At 34.0% G+C, this 17,248-nt stretch overlaps 1 long non-coding RNA gene across 3 annotated transcripts; it reads right to left on the bottom strand.

Annotated features, from left to right (window-relative positions):
* Nucleotides 1–1,584: 1,584 nt before the first annotated feature.
* LOC104650541 (uncharacterized) lies at nucleotides 1,585–9,850 on the bottom strand. Of its 3 annotated transcripts, XR_012518154.1 has the most exons (4): nucleotides 9,739–9,850; nucleotides 9,317–9,592; nucleotides 5,553–5,611; nucleotides 1,585–3,307 (listed from the first exon to the last, which is right to left on the bottom strand). It is a non-coding gene; the product is annotated as an uncharacterized LOC104650541 (long non-coding RNA). The 3 variants fall into 3 exon arrangements; XR_012518153.1 differs by having other exon boundaries at nucleotides 5,553–9,592; XR_744148.3 differs by lacking the exon at nucleotides 5,553–5,611.
* Between the last annotated feature and the right edge of the window lie 7,398 nt (nucleotides 9,851–17,248).

Below are 17,248 nucleotides of genomic sequence, written 5' to 3'. Positions count from 1 at the left end.
CGCACTGAATGTTCTCTTTTTCAGACTCTTTTCAAAAACCTATACAGAGAGAACAGTCTTGGAAGACAGATATAGGTTATGGAGCAAAAAGCTAGCATGTATACTGCTCATCATAAGAAATGCAAGTTTTCATTGATCATGGGTTTTCCTTATAACGCAACGCACAATGTTGGCCAACTAAATATTTGCACTGTGTAAACACCCTGGGCCAACTAAAGATTTGCACTGCGTAAACAATTAAAATCTGAAGAGTTGAGAGAAAGGTGGAGAATGCCCTAAGGGTCATAAGGGGGACATAACTTAGAATAAAGGTTCAGTAAGTTTTTATCAAATAAATTAAATTTAAGCAGAAACCTGCTGAATCAGTTACAGATATCCTGATGAGTGAAGAAGAATGTCCAAAGGCATTGGGGTGAGGTGTGGTTGGTAGAGAAGAGTAAAGAAAAAATTATTGAAGGTATAAACTTTCCAATGCTAACCAAACAATGTGTGTTTGAGGTGATGGATTTACTAAATACTCTGATTTGACCTTTATACATTCTATGCATGTATGAAAATGTTACATGTGCCTCATACATATGTACAAATAGTATGCATCAATTTAAAATTTAAATTTTAACAGTATAAATCAATGTAAAACTATTTTTGGTTGTGTAACTAGATTGTTCTCACTTTAACACTTAATCCTATCCTAATGGATATGAACTGCAAGACATCTATGATATCTAAAGAAAGCTGATGTAATGAAAGCCCCAAGATAAAAATATCTAGTAATTTGTCACGGTGAAAATATTTAAAATAGAATAACTTTTAAAAGTTTTTTTTAACAAATTAGAAGGTATGCTAGATACTTAGCAGGCTGTTTCTTCTTCTTCTTCTTTCTTCTTCTTCTTCTTCTTCTTCTTCTTCTTCTTCTTCTTCTTCTTCTTCTTCTTCTCCTTCTCCTTCTCCTTCTCCGTCTCCGTCTCCTTCTCCTTCTCCTTCTCCTCCTCCTTCTCCTTCTCCTCCTCCTCCTCCTCCTCCTCCTCCTTCCTCTTCCTTCCCCTTCCCCTTCCCCTTCCCCTTCCCCTTCCCCTTCCCCTTCCCCTTCCCCTTCCCCTTCCCCTTCCCCTTCCCCTTCCCCTTCCCCTTCTTCTTCTTCTTCTTCTTCTTCTTCCTTCTTCCTTCTTCTTCCTTCTTCCTTCTTCCTTCTTCCTTCTTCCTTCTTCCTTCTTCCTTCTTCCTTCTTCCTTCTTCCTTCTTCCTTCTTCCTTCTTCCTTCTTCCTTCTCCTTCTCCTTCTCCTTCTCCTTCTCCTTCTCCTTCTCCTTTCTTCTTCTTCTTCCTCTTCTTCTTCTTCTTTTGAGACAGGGTCTTGCTTGCTCTGTCACCCACCCAGGCTGGAATGAAGTGGCATTATCTGGTCAGCAGGCTATTTAAATCTGTAAAATCACACACACACACACACACACACACACACACGAACACACACACACACGAACACACACACACACACGAACACACACACACACAACAGAAAACAAGAAAAATTTTCTGACAAATGTAAGTTTAAACTTCTGTAGTTTAAACTTTTAAAATCCTTTATTTCGAAGCAAAAAAAAACCTCACAAAAATATAATGTACAGTGTTTAATACCAATGGAGTGATCTGGAAGAAAATGTAAACTTTTCTCTCATAAAGACATAATACTATGGAGGGAAGTCCAAGTTATCCATCTGCCCATCTGTATCACATGAATTTAAAAACAATGGAATATTTTTTAAATTAAGGAACAAATTACTAAACACGTAATAGAAAATAACTTTCCCTGAACTGGAGATTCCCTATTATATTCAATATGACCACTAAATGCTAAGAAGCATGAACAAAAATTAAGCCATACCTTCTGACTGAGCTTAAAAATACCAAGTACAATGCAAAAAATTCTAAACATTTCCAAAGAAATAAAAAGGTCCCTACTGGATACAAACAGGCAACAAATATGATTTCTTATCATGTCAAGTTCAACTGGATTAATGTTACATATGAATCAAATAAGGCCTAGAGTCTCAACAAATTCTATTGTCAAATTTGACAAGCACTGGGCTTTTCATGTTGAAAACCTCTTCAATGTTTATTGGTTATTTCAGACAACTCAGTATTACCACCAATAAATACCACATTGGATTATATTGGTGACTCCAGAAAAAGAAAAACTCCATTCATGGATGGATTTAGTAAAATAAATCCTATGGATTCAAAAAAGAGTTTCTGGGTTTCTAAATACTCCATATTACTTAGCATACACACTGTGTTTAAACAAATTTTACTTTATTCAAATAATTGTTAATTCAGCAAGCAAAGATATATAGGTTATTATTGCAAAAAAGGAAGTATAACTTTTTATCTTTGTTTGCAAATAGTTATCATTATGCCAAATAAGGAAAGCCCTCAGAGAGTAGATTGTATCTTAGTGCAAAATGGATTATTGTTTAGTTCTAAGATAGTGCACATATTGCTAATTGCTAATGCAGGGTTTTTAAAATTTATTTAGAATAACACCATGTGTTATCTTAGACAACAAGTTATAATTGTTCTGAATTAGTGTAACATTACCCAAACAACTAGAAAAACAGAGAGCTCTTTTATGCATTAACAGAGTTCTAAGAATGTATTTCAACTAAGTATGTATCCCTAAAGGAGAATTGGCAAGAAGCAGAAGATTTATATTTTAATTCTTGCTGTGTTGCTAAACATATCTTATACCTCAGCTAGCCTCCATTTGCCTTTTTTTTTTTTGCTATAATAAAGAGGAATAATGGCAAAATTCTGTATTTGACAAAATTTCTAGAAAGTTCATGGAACCGATTTCATTATGTTCTTCATGTTAAAAGAAACAAGGATATTTTTCAAGTTACTTTAAAAGCAAGGGTTAGAGGAATAATTATCCTGAGGATTCCCAATGACAGTAGCTGAAGTCATCCTGAATTGAGGTAGATGTAAATAGACAATTTTTCCATTCTGTCTTCTTCTTTACATGGTCTTTCTCCAATGGCATTTCTGTTTCTCTTTGAATGTGCATTTCCTCTTTCCCTTCCAATAAGTTTCACCATTTATTTCTCACAACTCTACCTTATACATTTTCTTTATATCCTTACTTTTTCTTGACTTGTTTTCATGACTTTTAATTTCAATTTCTACCTATTGCTTCAAGTTTACCAATTTCTATTTACAAGTAACTTGGTGTATTATAAAGGGTCTGCCTTCATATAAGACATCCTCACTCCAGCAAAATGGGATCATGTGGCACAAAACATCATCAGGTACATCTACGAAATAAAACAAAGGATATTAGAGGCTAGGAAGGTTAGGAGGCAGTGGGGGTGGGATGGGGCACACAGGGAAGAATTTGTTGAAGGATACAATATTACAAATATATAGGATTAGTAAGTTCTGGTGTTCTATAACACTGTAGAATGACTATGGCTAATAAAAATATATAGTTCCAAATAGCAAGAAGGAGGATATTGAATTTTCCTAACACACAAAAGATAAATGAGATGGTGGATATGTTAATAACACTGTTCTAATTACAATACATTATATGTATCACAACATCACTATGTACAATGATTATGTCAATTAAAAATGAAAACTAAAAATAAAAGTAAGAAAAGCACCAAATAGAAAAACAACAACAAACCCAGAACCAACAACAAACATGTTCATGTAGGCAGCATAGCACAAGGTAAGAGCAACCTGATGGGCAGATACTTATTGAAAACCAATAAAGTATTGTACCATAGAAGAGATTGTCATATTGATTAGGACTAACCTTCTTATGAGAAAAACAGGAAGGCATTTTGAAGTTTTTGAACAATTTCAACATGCTTTCTGAATGCCACAAACAGTTTTATGCTTATTTAGTTATGCTCATTTATTTGACACACGTCTTCTTTGCCTCAGCTCTCACTGCCTAGCACATTGCATGGCACATAATTTATGCTGAATAAATATTTGAATAAATACTTTTTAAATAACAAGCATAGTTCCTTGTGTTATTTTTAAAGAATGACACTTTGAAACTACATTTGTTTCCATATCTAGTCAGTAAAAATAATGGTAAAAACCTGAGGAAAAAACCAAGAAAATATTTTATGTAATTATTAATTTTTTCTTCTGTAATTCTCCAATCTGCAGAACCTAGGAAATATGCCAATTAACCTAGACACTATTTTGTAGTGTTTTTACTTATTTTACATAAATATATTTTTGGTATCACAAACCTAAACAGAGGAAGAAGGAGGAGGAGGAAGAAGAAGAGAAGACATACTTCTCCTTTGAAGCAACTCATCCTCACAGAGGACAAATCACATAAAGATTCCCTGCAATCATTAGGGGCTTTCTGGACCTCAGTTTTCCTGAGTTTTTTGTCTCCTGTATGACCTATTGCCCAATTCAAAGAGACGTTTCTATTAATGCTACCTTTCTTCTCTAAGATATGTGGATGTACATTTACAACCTATGCTTCTTCCTGTGAGTTTATTTTCTTAAGTAGCAGTCTATTTCTGAAAAAACATTTTTTTGTTCGTAGAGGAATTTTTCACGAGATAGATACTCGTAGCTGCTTAATAAAAATACCAAAAAAAGGCTGGGCTAAGTGGCTCATGCATGTAATCCCAGCACTTTGGGAGGCCAAGGCGGGCGGATCACGAGATCAAGAGATAGAGACCATCATGGCCAACATGGTGAAACCTCATTTCTGCTAAAAATACAAAATTAGCCAGGCTTGGTGGCACGTGCCTGTAATCCCAGCTACTTGGGTGGCTGAGGCAGGAGAATTGCTTGAACCCAGGAGATGGAGGTTGCAGTGAGCCGAGATCGTGCCACTGCACTCCAACATGGGTGACAGAACGAGACTCCATATCAAAAAAAAAAAAAAAAAAAAAAAAAAGAGAGAACTAAATACACGAAGGTCTATTAGGCATCTCTGGCTAAAAATCACTTGTGTCATATGGGACTTTATTCACACGCCAACATCATCAATATTTCCAAAGCCTTTTTACGAGTTGGTTCTGACAATTCCAGCTAGAATATCAATGTCATAATAAGTCAAAAAAAATCGTAACACAAGCCATTGCTCTTAAGATCATCACACATGATTTACTTTCTTAGAGACAGAATGATTTTTGACACTTATCTGAGATTTGTAACATTAAAAATTGTGCAAAATTTAATAAAATCTAGGCTAAAGCCATTAATGAGTTTGAAGACCTATTTATTTACTATTTAAGTATTCCAAAATTTGCTACTTTTAAAAAACAGAAAAAAAAAAAAGGAAATTGAACTCCAGGTCTATGTAAAATTGACTCAATATATTATCTGAGGAAAACACAAATTAAGAGGATACTTTAAATTTGGTTAAAATAATTCATAAACTGTGTTATTACCTAACAAGATTTGCTAGATATTTGTTATAACACCAAAGCAGAAATTTACATTTGGAAATCAAGAGCCACCACTTGCTGAGCAATGCTCATGTGCTGCAATTGTAGTAAGAACTTTATATTATACCTTGTTTTGAAAACTAGGTGTGTTGATCATCTGGTTGAAAAGTATAGAATTCACTCGATCTGCAATAGCAGGAACAGATTCATTAAAGAGTATCAGAAGGCTCCCAGAATTGTTGGCAAGGCGGAGCCTGCAGGAAAACACTCAAGCTTGGTGAGAACTAACTAGTAACTAAACTTCTGCTGAGGACCTCAGAACCAAGTTGCCTCCGCCACTGTCTCTGATGTATATTCCATCAATAGCTCATTTTCAGATCAATGTCTTGTATGAATGCATGTGTTTAGCAGAACTTAGATTACTCCAATTGCAAGGAAAGCTGAATGTTATTTGTATTTCTTTAATGTTACATTATTATTTTGTATTTTACCTTACGATTGTAAGATTAATAAAATAAAAAACCTCTGAAATTGTATGATTGTAGTAAAGGAATTTTGATTAGTCAGGAATCATAGGTGCCCAATGGAGCAGGTATTGCAACTTCCATTCCTTATATAAAGGAAACAGATTCACAGGTTAAGTAATTTGGTCAAATCCAAATTGCTCCTAGCTTTCTGGTGAAATAATCATTTTGTTTGGCTAACATTTTTTTTACTTATAATGTCACTGCCCATTTAAGAATCCCAATAAAAATAAATTAATGAAATCTGAAGTCAGTTTGGTATTCATTTACCTTAAAACAAAATATTTTTCTGCATTAAGGAATTGATTGGTATTTTCAAAATCCAAACAAATGGACAGATAACACTCAATGTAAGGAAGAAAAAGAACATAAAGTAATGTAAAGATTAAGAGCAGAGATTTAATAATAGCATTGCCTGGATTGTGGTCCTCTTTTGCCTTTTGTTATTTTAAGTATAATTTTTTTTTGTGGCATTGTGTTTTTATTTGATACACTAACTTTCCCAAATTACCTAAGCATTTTGATCTTTAGTTTTCTCACCTGTCAAATGTGAAACAAATAGTATACAAATGAAATATATTTTAATTTTAAAATTTAAAAACTCATTTGTGAAATCACTTATAGTAGTTCTGGGTGTGTAGTGAGTTTTAAGTAAATGCTGTTATGGGTAGGGTGCCAAATGCAGCAGAAATGAGGTAGAATTTGAGTTGGAATAAATTGTCTTAAGTGTAGATAATAAGCATGCCTTTTCTGAAGACAATTTGAAAGCCTTAATAAAACCAACTAGAAAATCAATCTGCTTTTGAACATATTATTTCCTCTGTCCGACAACTTTATTCCTGGCTCTTTGTATGTTTCCTATTTCTCCAAGATTCATTTCAAGTTATTCTCCCTGTTAAGCCTACTTTGACTTTAATAGGAACATACAATTATTTCTTTCCTTTGCCACCATATGGGCATATATCTTATAGACACATCATTTATAGTATTTAGTTATTGCATTTAAGTTATCCCATTACTTATCTTTATATCCATGAAATAATAATCTTGATACAATCTCTACCATTGTATCATTGCTCCTAGCATAATGCTAAGCACATGTATGGTAAGTGCTTAACAAATATTTGTTGAAAGAGTGAATGAACTCATATAAACCCAGTCAACAAATTAATCATGTCAAATTATAATGTGAGCTTAATTTCTTATGCCAAATATGTAACAACATGTAATAATGGAAGAAACAGTCAAAGGTCTGATTTTGACATCCTGGTCACATGATCCTGTGCAAGTTATTATGGGTTTTTCTGGACAGTTTGTTTCCTCACCTACAACTAAACGAAATGAAGAATTCTTACCTCAGAGAGATATGAGAAGCAAAATAAAATGTATTCTATAACTTGGTAACTGTTAAAGGGCTGTGAGTTAGTTGTTATATTAAAATTGATTTAAATTATAAGAGAATATATCTTTATGGGTTATTGATAACTCTAAATGGTCAATGTGTTTATATTATGCATCTCGGCAATACATTAAGTAAAATTAGCTAAAAGTTATCTGAAATAAAAAAATCATTATTTGGTTGGGAAATGTTCATTAAAAATTTGATTCTAAGTGAAACTTACCAAAATGGCAAATACATTTTTTTATCTCATGTGAGAATTAAAGTCTGTTGAAGTGTTACTTGTTACATATACTAAAAAATGGAATTAATCAGATCCATAGCAACCCCATTGTCACTGCTCACAACAAAATATTACCTATTTTGACAAACTTACCATGGATCATAGTTTTAATTAACTATTTTTTTTTTTTTTTGAGTCAGAGTCTCACTCTGTCACCTAGGCTGGAGTGCAGTGGCATGATCTTAACTCACTGTAACCTCTGCCTCCCAGGTTCAAGCAATTCTCCTGCTTCAGCCTCAGTAAGAGCTAGGATTACAGATGTGCCACCACACCTGACTAATTTTTGTATTTTTTAGTAGAGATGGTGTTTCACGATGTTGGCCAGGCTGGTCTTGAAATCCTGAACTCAAGTGATCTTTCCACCTCAGCCTCCCAAAATGCTGGGCATGAGCAACTGCACCTGGTCAGCATTTTGTTTTTAAGAAAAGATGCAACAAGTAATTTATGATGTAAATAATTATTTTTGACATATACTGGAGATGCTATATGAAAGAGAAAACAGAAAAAAATAAGATGATAGAAAATATTCTTCTTTAAGTGTTGCTATATACAACTCACTAACACTTTTCTCTTACCATCCAGTGTGGTTGTGTGTGTGTGTGTGTTAACGTTCAATGATAGACATTATTACCATTCATTTCCAATGAACAATTAATTTTTAGTGGAGTTTTTCTTTACTAGAGGCAGATTATTTTTATTAAATGGAGCATGAAAAATTAAAAGAGCTGCTTGAGTCTATTTAGATCTTCTAATTTCTATTTTGTTTCTAATATTTAATATGTATTAGTTATCATCTTTAAATATCCTATGAAGATTTTAAAAAATAATTCGAAATGCATTTTGTATTTCATACCGGTCCTCATCATTTTTCACATACGTGGTTGTAATTTAAACTCTTTTTACAATTATATAGAAATCTTTTTTGAAAAATGAAATAAGAGAAAATTACAGGTTTATAAAAAGTTTTCTTAGTTTTCCCTTTCTGGATTCTTACAGAACACAATGTTCTTTATGATTGAGCCTAGGTGTTTTATTAGTGATTTCAAATCTATTTACTCCTATATATAGTTTGTTCAGTTGTTGCATTCTGAGGAATCTAAGGAAAACTCTCATTTTTAAAAATCTAAATAAAATAGACACAGCTGACATCTTCCTTTGAAAACTTATCTAATGTTTAGTAGCAGTTTATTCAGAAGAAGTGGATAGAAAAATGGAGACATAGGCTGTTCCATATTTCTATTGCAAATCTCTCAGAGAAAATAGAACTGTCTCAGTATCTGTGTTTCTCTAATAAAGTGTTCATTCTTTAACTTAATGAAATGGAGGGAACATTAATTAAATGAATGTGGCCTATTTGATACTTACTGAGAAGATAATTTAAATAAAAATATCTTCCTATGGGTAACAGAAATTTCAGCATAATCATGTTGGTTCCTTTTATGAAAAATTTAATTCAAATACAGAAGGTAAATTCACTGCATACATACTTTGAGTATCACAGCTTGGCTGGTTACTACATCTTAAAAATAGAGACTACTAGAGAACATCCACAGACTGATAACTTAAATACCAAAGACATGGAATCATTCTGGTGCATTAGAAACTAAGTTCTATCAGAAAGTAAACAATTATATATCTAGGATAAAGTTTATGAGATCAACCATGGTAGAAAGATCTGTACTTACTTAGCCACCAACAGGCATTACTTGGTATTACAAACTAACACTTTAAATAGGTTGCTTAGCAGGATGATTGATGTGTATTTTTAAATGTGTAGCTGAATATATCAAATGCCACATAAATACATTGTAGCAAAAAAAGTATTTTTTTTTCTAAATTTATGTACTCATTGTTACTACAGAGAAGATGGAATATTTAGCATTTCCTCAAAAGCATTCAGGTTAGCTCAGGAGTGGAATTTTTGCAGTTCTCTCTCTCCCAAATGTTCATGATGTCAGTATCTGAAAGAATACAGGAATGTTGAATCATTATCTCAGCTAGATAAATATATAGCTGCCCTTATTGTGGCAAAGTTGATTATTTTGGAACTCTTTTATATAGAAGGGATTGAAAGTGACAAAGATGATAAGGAATTCAACAGCCTTACCTTCATACTGAGAGAGCAGAAAGGAAGAAACCAGCTAGGCAGATAGGGCAAAGAGTCCTCAGCAGAATTCCCTTTCTAGCAAAGAGCAGCTTCAACGATCTGGCTGCAAACAGATAAGGAAGCAAGTTCCAGCACAGAAGGAGAGCCTGCTGGGTAATCAGAAAGCTTCAGATACACATGGTGGGCCCCAGTAAGCACATTGGGAGCCCCAGTGAGCACATTCCTTTCCTTTTTTGGACATACTCAGATAAGGAAGCTTACATGCGTGGGAGGGGAGCCAGGTGCTTGTAGCTACACCGATAAGAAGAACTACTTTGGGCCAGGCACATCCACCATGCAGGGTTCGGCCACCGCCAAGCACATGTGCAGTAGAGAAAAGATAAGCAACACGGAATAACTTAGGCTAAGGACCTGCCTGCCCAATAAAAGGTTGGGGTGGGGGCTTCCAGAGATTTGTGCCCTATGCAGATGACACACCTAGTCCTAACCAGCTTTTTGTGCCTTATGTGGATGAGATACCTCCTCCCCACTAGCTCATTTATAAAAACCCTTACATTTCACTGAGAAATGGCAACTTTTTTAAGGGCCCCCCTACAGCAGAAAGCTGTTCTCTTTCTATTGCCTTTTAAACATCTGCTCTAACCTCAGTATTTCTGGGTCCTTAATTCCCTTGACTGTGAGACAAAGAGTTTCTGGCATCACCCCAGACAACGAGGTCATTTCAATATCTTCAATCATGCTGGTACACTTATCAATGTACTTCAAGATCTTATGGCCATACCTATATCAGTTCATATAACTCATTCAACTTGAAAGACTGTGATGTTTCATGGAGATGGACTTATGTCTATTTTGAAAATTTGATAAAAGAGTGTGAGGACATTCACTGTGTCATACAGACTTGGCTTCTTCATTACAGTAAGAGAAGAGTTTTCTCTATAATCCAAAATTTAAATGTAGAGTAATTTTATTCATTTAAGTATATTCTCTTTTTCTTTTCTTCTATCATCAGTGCTTTATATTAAGTAAGTCGTTGCTTAACTTTATTCTGGTGGGTAATGTCTCCTCCCTTAACTTCTTTTAAGAGTTTTCACAAACATATGAATTAATAAACTATCAAAGAGCGATAAACATATGTGAGGTTCTGAATAAGAACAGGCTTTTTTTCTGAATATCTCACATAATTTCTAATATTAGTATTTTCTTACTGAAACAGAAATTTCAGCCAATTACAGGAATTCAGTGTTTGAAGGCAAGTATACAGAGCTTTCTGCATCCTGGAATTAACATTGAGAAATTAAAAAATAATAATAAAATAAAATAAATTAGTTTTCCACATTTTTTTAAGGTCACTTACCTGGAATTAGCCAAATTATGAAGTTTGAAGGCACAGTCCTCCATACTTCAATTCTATCCAACACTTTAACACAAACTTTTAGTTTGCTAGAAAAACTCACAAAACCCACTGAATGCTGTTATACACTGAGTACAGCTTATAACAGAAAAGTAATACGTTGAAACCAGCCAAAGGAAAAGACAGGGTTTCAAATAAAAAGTATCCGTTGTCCTCAGGATGTATAACCCTCCAAGTGTAGCCAATGATACCTTTTGGATATTTGTCCTCTCCAAATCTCATGCTGAAATTTAATCTCCAATATTGGAGGTGGGGCTGGTGAAAGGTGTTTGGGTCATGGAGGCAGATCAATCATGAATGGCTTGGTGCTGTTTTCTCCATTAGTGAGTTTTTGTTCTATTAGTTCCATAAAGATTTGATTGTTAAAAAGAGCCTTGTATGTTTCTCCTCTCTCTTACTTCCCTGTGTCATGTGATGTCTATTTCCCTTAGACTTCTGCCATGAGAGGAAACTCCTCCAAGCCCTCAACAGGAGCAGATGCTCGTGCTATGCTTCTTATACAGCCTGCAGAATGATAAGCAAAATATACTTCTTTTCTTTATAAATTATACAACTTCAGATATTTATTTATAGCAATACAAACTAGACTAGGACTATTGGCAAACTATGAAATTCATCCAAGCTTCAGTGTATAGAATTTTTACTGGGCTTCTTTATGTAGTCAGGATTGGTTGATTAATTGCTGCTGTTGTTGCACTCAGTGTTTAGCACTCCTCTTTCTAGAGGTCATTATGCCCCGTGTCTCAAATGGTCTACAATGAGTCACCTCATTAGCATCAATTATTAAATGTGGTCCAAGGGGCTCACTATGAATAACAAAGACACTTAGGACAAATTATTTATGACACCAATCATAAAAATATAAATAATTTTTCCTAAATCTATTGTAAATAAAAAATAAAATCCAGGCTCCCCAATCAACTGAACTCATTTTTTTTTCTTTTTTCTGGAGATGGAGTCTTGCTCTGTCACCCAGGCTGGAGTGGGATGGCATGATTTTGGCTCACTGCAACCTCTGCCTCTGGGGTTCAAATGATTCTCTTGCCTCCCCAATAGCTGGAATTACAGGCACCCACCATCATGCCTGGCTAAGTTTGGTATTTTTGTAGAAATATAGTTTCACCATGTTGGTCAGGCTGTTCTTGAAATTATGACCTCAGGTGATCCATCCACCTCGGCCTCCCAATGTGCTAGGATTACAGGAGTAAGTCTCAACTGTGTCCAGCCTCAACTGAACTCTTTGGCTAAGGAAATCTCAGAGAAACCTGAAAAGTCATAAAGGTAAGGCAGGTCAGACAAACTAAATTTTTGGAGTTTAGAAACAACTGACCCCAGCATTAATGTGAAATAGTGATCATGAGACTGACAGAATGGACTCTGTTGCAAGAAAATATCAAATTATAAACAAGACCAAAGGCCATGCAAGAAAAGGGTTAAATCACAGCTTAGAACCCATAAAATCTTATTAAACTTGTTTTTGTTGTTAAGGTGGTATAATGTGGCTTATTTTCAACCTGACTCTGGTACAGCATGACACAACATCACACTCCTTATTTTAACCTAAGCGTTCCTTTTTACTGACTTGAAGTCTTTGGGCAATACTTAACTTTTCTAACCAATTACAAATTGAAGAATGTCATAAGTCACCTATAACCTGTAAGCCTTCATTTCTAGAGGATCCACCTTTTCAAGCCAAACTAACATATATCTTCCATGTATTGATGTGATTTTACATGCAATTCCTGTCTCCCTGAAATGTGTAAAAACAAACTGTAACATCATCACCTAAGCACACTTTGTTAGAACCTCTTGAGACCGTGTTCCTCAGGCCATGGTCACTCATATTGGCTCAGAATAAATTTGAGAATAAAATAAACATTAAAAAATATAGAGTTTGGGGTTTTTTTCATTAAAATTGTTTTCATGTTGTTATTTAGTGCATATTTAGAAAACAATTTTCTTTCTTTCTTTTCCTTTCTCCTTCTTTTTTCATTTCTTTCTTCCTTTCTTTCACAGAGAGTTTCTAATTTAAACCAGAAGCCAACATATTTTTTTGTGTTGGCAACGGTTTCTCAGTGATTAGGAGAATTTCTGAGTAGTAGAATTAGGACCATATCTCTCTTTCATAAACTGGATGGTAGACTATCAGATGTCCACAAATGTCATTTCCCCAATGTCTGCTTGAGAAGCTGATTCAGTACATAAAAACACGTTTAAGCTCTCTGTGAGTATGGTTTGCGTGTTTCAGAAGACCTGATTTGGAAGACACTATATGAAAATTGACTGTAAATTTTTGGTTCTTCACAGTACTAAACAGAAAGACAGTAATGCAATAGGGTGGACCTGTTTGTTCCTCCCCTACACACTTACCAATATTAATTGAACAGACTTGATGAATAAGTAAATTAAGACATCCTACTCCACTAGAAATATAATTGCTACCTTTCTAATATTTTCTTTTCTCCTTTTTTTAAATGTACCCTCCTCTACGTTCCACTTCATTAGCCCTTTATTAAAATGCAAATGCTTTTGGTAAAGATCAATGCTTAGATAAATTTACATCTGAGATGTTTAACCAGGTAAGAATATGGAAGAAAAAAATTGGGCAAAGTTAGGCAACTCATAACTAGAACAAGACATAGACAAAGGAATAAATATAAGAAGATAAACCCATAGAAATATTTTAGAGTAGTCAAAGAGGAAGATTTTGGAAAGTGAATCAAAGAGAGAGACTCTTTTTACGTCCACTCAGATGGTTTTGTCAAATGAATTTATGTAGATTGGCTTTGCTTCTCTTATTTTAGGTTGCTGGCTCCGTTAAAGTAAAAACTTTAGACACATTACATTTAATGGTGTTTAATTTAGCAAATAAAATGATTTGTGAATTGGGCAGTCCTTCGAATCAGAGCCCATTCAGAGACTCCTGCAATGCTGCCTGGCTGGGGAGAATTTATTGACAAAAAAAAAAAAAAAAAAAAAAAAAGGTACAGAATCTGTTATATTTGTTACAGCCCAGTGTCAGTCTTATTTGAACAGGGTTTGAACAACTGGCTGCCTCTGATTGCCTGAAATCTATGATTGGTAAAAGAGTAGCTTGCAGTTTGTCCATCCAGTTAGGTTACATTTCACTATGCTCAAAGAAACCTTTAGGCCAAACTTAAAATACGAAAGGAGGCGGCTTTAGGCTAACCTTAATTTAACAGCTCTTAGTTTGTGATAAGCTGTCAGCATTAAGAAAACTTAGTTCAACTCAACAAAAAGAACAAACATAAGATTAAAGAAGCCTAGCCCACCTAAATCTATTAGCTAGGGTTATGAATGAGATACATTCACATAAGAAAAAAACAGTTATTGATTCAATTTAAAATATAGGGGATTCTTGAATTGATATATCAATCTCAAATTTTGAAGAGTAAAGAATAGCAATGTATTCACATAATGGACTTACTGAAATATCTCAGGATAATGGCTTGTCAAGAATTTAATGCTAAAATGTGAATGTTTTGCTGTTGCTTCTTCCCTCAAATTTAAGTCAAAACATCTAGACTCAAGTTCTGGCCCTGTTATTTATGATCTCTCACTTATTAGAAGTAACTGCTTATATCAGCTGACCTGCAGTTTCCTCATTTATAAAAGCAAAATAATCAATTATTACATATGTGGTAAGATGATAAAATAATAACTATAGATATAGATGTGAATTGTAAAGTTTTCTGGAAAATACCATTTTTGCAGAGAATCAAATTATCAGATTTCTGAGAATGTAGAGTAACTGATCACATTCATCCTCATGTGTCCTAGAAAAACATTCTGGACATTTCAAAAGAATGTATTTACACTATAGATGCCACATAGAGCCTGAGTATTACTAAGAGGAAATAAAAATTTCAAATATTTTTAAATGATTACCTACGCTTCAGCCTCTTATAATGATCACATTGAAGAAGCAAGCCCTACATGCTGGTACTTCTGGACAATACCCAATTGCGCACATCTCTTTCAACTTTCCTTTCAGTGAAGTCATTTTGTTAGCTTGAAATTAGCCATCGGCAGAATATTTATATCAGATTGATCTGAAAACTTTGACAATTAGTGTCTCCCTATATTGAATCCCCCAGAATTTACCAGCATACCTATGCCTATGTTGCAAATAGTAAGAAGAAGTAAATTGTAAGTGTCCAATGGCAGGAAGGAGGTTCCATTGTGTTTCTGGTAATCATGTCTTTGCTGAGATTGTATGTGATTTGAAGAAGCCTTATTTTCTACTGAAATGATATAATTGAAGAGAAGTAAGCTGAGAAGTCTAGGAAAAATGAACAATGTGAAGTAAAGTTTCTAAGCCAGAAATTTGCAGACCCTTTTGAGTGAGAGTCATTAGAATAGTTAGCTCTAATGGTGCAATTAATGCTCATCCTATTTGTAGTAAAAACTAATGTGTGTGTGTTTGTGTGTGTGTGTGTATAACACAATTCAGCCTAGTGGTTTAAAGTATTGAATTCTAGGCTGAGACGTGTTGGTTAATTAGTAGATGCTGTGAGAACTTTTAAAGCAAGCAAAAATTTTAGAATAAAAATTACATGATCTCATCTGTGCACCTATAAGAATAATTACAATGTGCAATATATTAGAAGACTATAAGAATAATTTGCAGCAATAAGAATAATTTCAATGGGCACTATATTAGAAGCTGACACCAGTAGAGAGATTGTTGTGATAATCCAGTTTTGAAGCCACATCAAGTCTTCTGTAAGTTCAGATCATATAAAAATGCATGCAGGAAAGAAGGAAGGCAGGAAGAAAAGAAGTAAGGAAATAAAAAGTCCAGCCTTCAGTAAAAATGGCCTGAACTACTAGTTCTGCTTATAGAAATCAGAGAGCACAGCTTTTTTTTTTTTTTTAACTCAATAACATCTGTCATCTTTATAAAAGTTATTTTTAACAGAAGATCTTGAAAAAAAATTTTTTTTTGATTGAGGCAAGGTTTTGCTTTGTCACCCAGGCTTCAGGTCAGTGGAGATCATAGTTCCCTGTAACCTTTGACTCCTGGACTCAAGTGATCCTCCTGCCTCAGGCTCTAGAGTAGCTAGGACTACAGGCATGTCCCACCACACTTGGCTAATTTTTCATTTCAATTTTTGTGCAAATGGGGTCTCACTATATTGTCCAGGTTGATTTCAAACTTTTGACCTCAAGTGATCTCCCCACCTTAACCTCCCAAAGTGCTGGAATTACAGGTATGAGTCACCACATCAAGCTAAAGTAGATAATATTTTGATTTAAAAAATGGTCTAAAAGGAGCTTGTTACCTTGAGAGATAATATTCACCACTAAGTAAATCACATGCAGGTTTATTTTTTCTGGTAGAGATGATAAAGACTGAACAGAATTTTGAGTCTGTCAAATCAGTCCATCTCCTTTCTTACCTCATTAGTTTGCTTTTATTTTCTAAAATCATAGATTTCATATATCACATTTTATTACCATTGATCTCAAAATTCACTTATTAATCATTTATTGATTAATCACTGTTTTTTGGTATGTTTTATACAAAGCATGTGTTTTTTTAGAATCTGCAGAGCTGTCTTTTCAATTTATAACAATCCGTGTTTTCTAACAAAAACTCAGTTTCTTACATAATTGTGATTTTTTTTGTATTTCTATTCTCTATTTAACATAAATTATAATATCATATAATTTAGGGCCAAAATATCACTAGACATCATCTAATTCTACCTCACTTTAGAAATTTAAAAAATTCTGAGATGTTAGTTTACTTGTTAGGGTCACATAGCTCATTAGTGGAAATTCAACATTCTTATTTTTTATTCACAGTTAATGATATATCCTAGTTTATTTTTAGCTTTAAGCTCTTGATTTGTGTTCCTTGTACGTGCGTGCAATCTCCACTTATGTTACTGTTGATTTCAAATTGTAGAGTTTACTTTTCAACCCACATAAACATAGATGTTGAAAGTCAGTAGTCAGAATATAAGGTAATCAGAACTTTTCATTTTAAATTGATTCCAATTCTAACTACAACCTAAAATTGCAAAACATAGTCAAGCAGAGATCTTTGCCACTCATATCAGAGATACA

The sequence above is a fragment of the Saimiri boliviensis genome, chromosome 6 (genome assembly GCF_048565385.1).
Source record: "Saimiri boliviensis isolate mSaiBol1 chromosome 6, mSaiBol1.pri, whole genome shotgun sequence".
Lineage (NCBI taxonomy): Eukaryota > Metazoa > Chordata > Mammalia > Primates > Cebidae > Saimiri > Saimiri boliviensis.
Note: the sequence above shows the minus strand (reverse complement) of the source record. Positions and strands in the feature narration are given on the sequence as shown.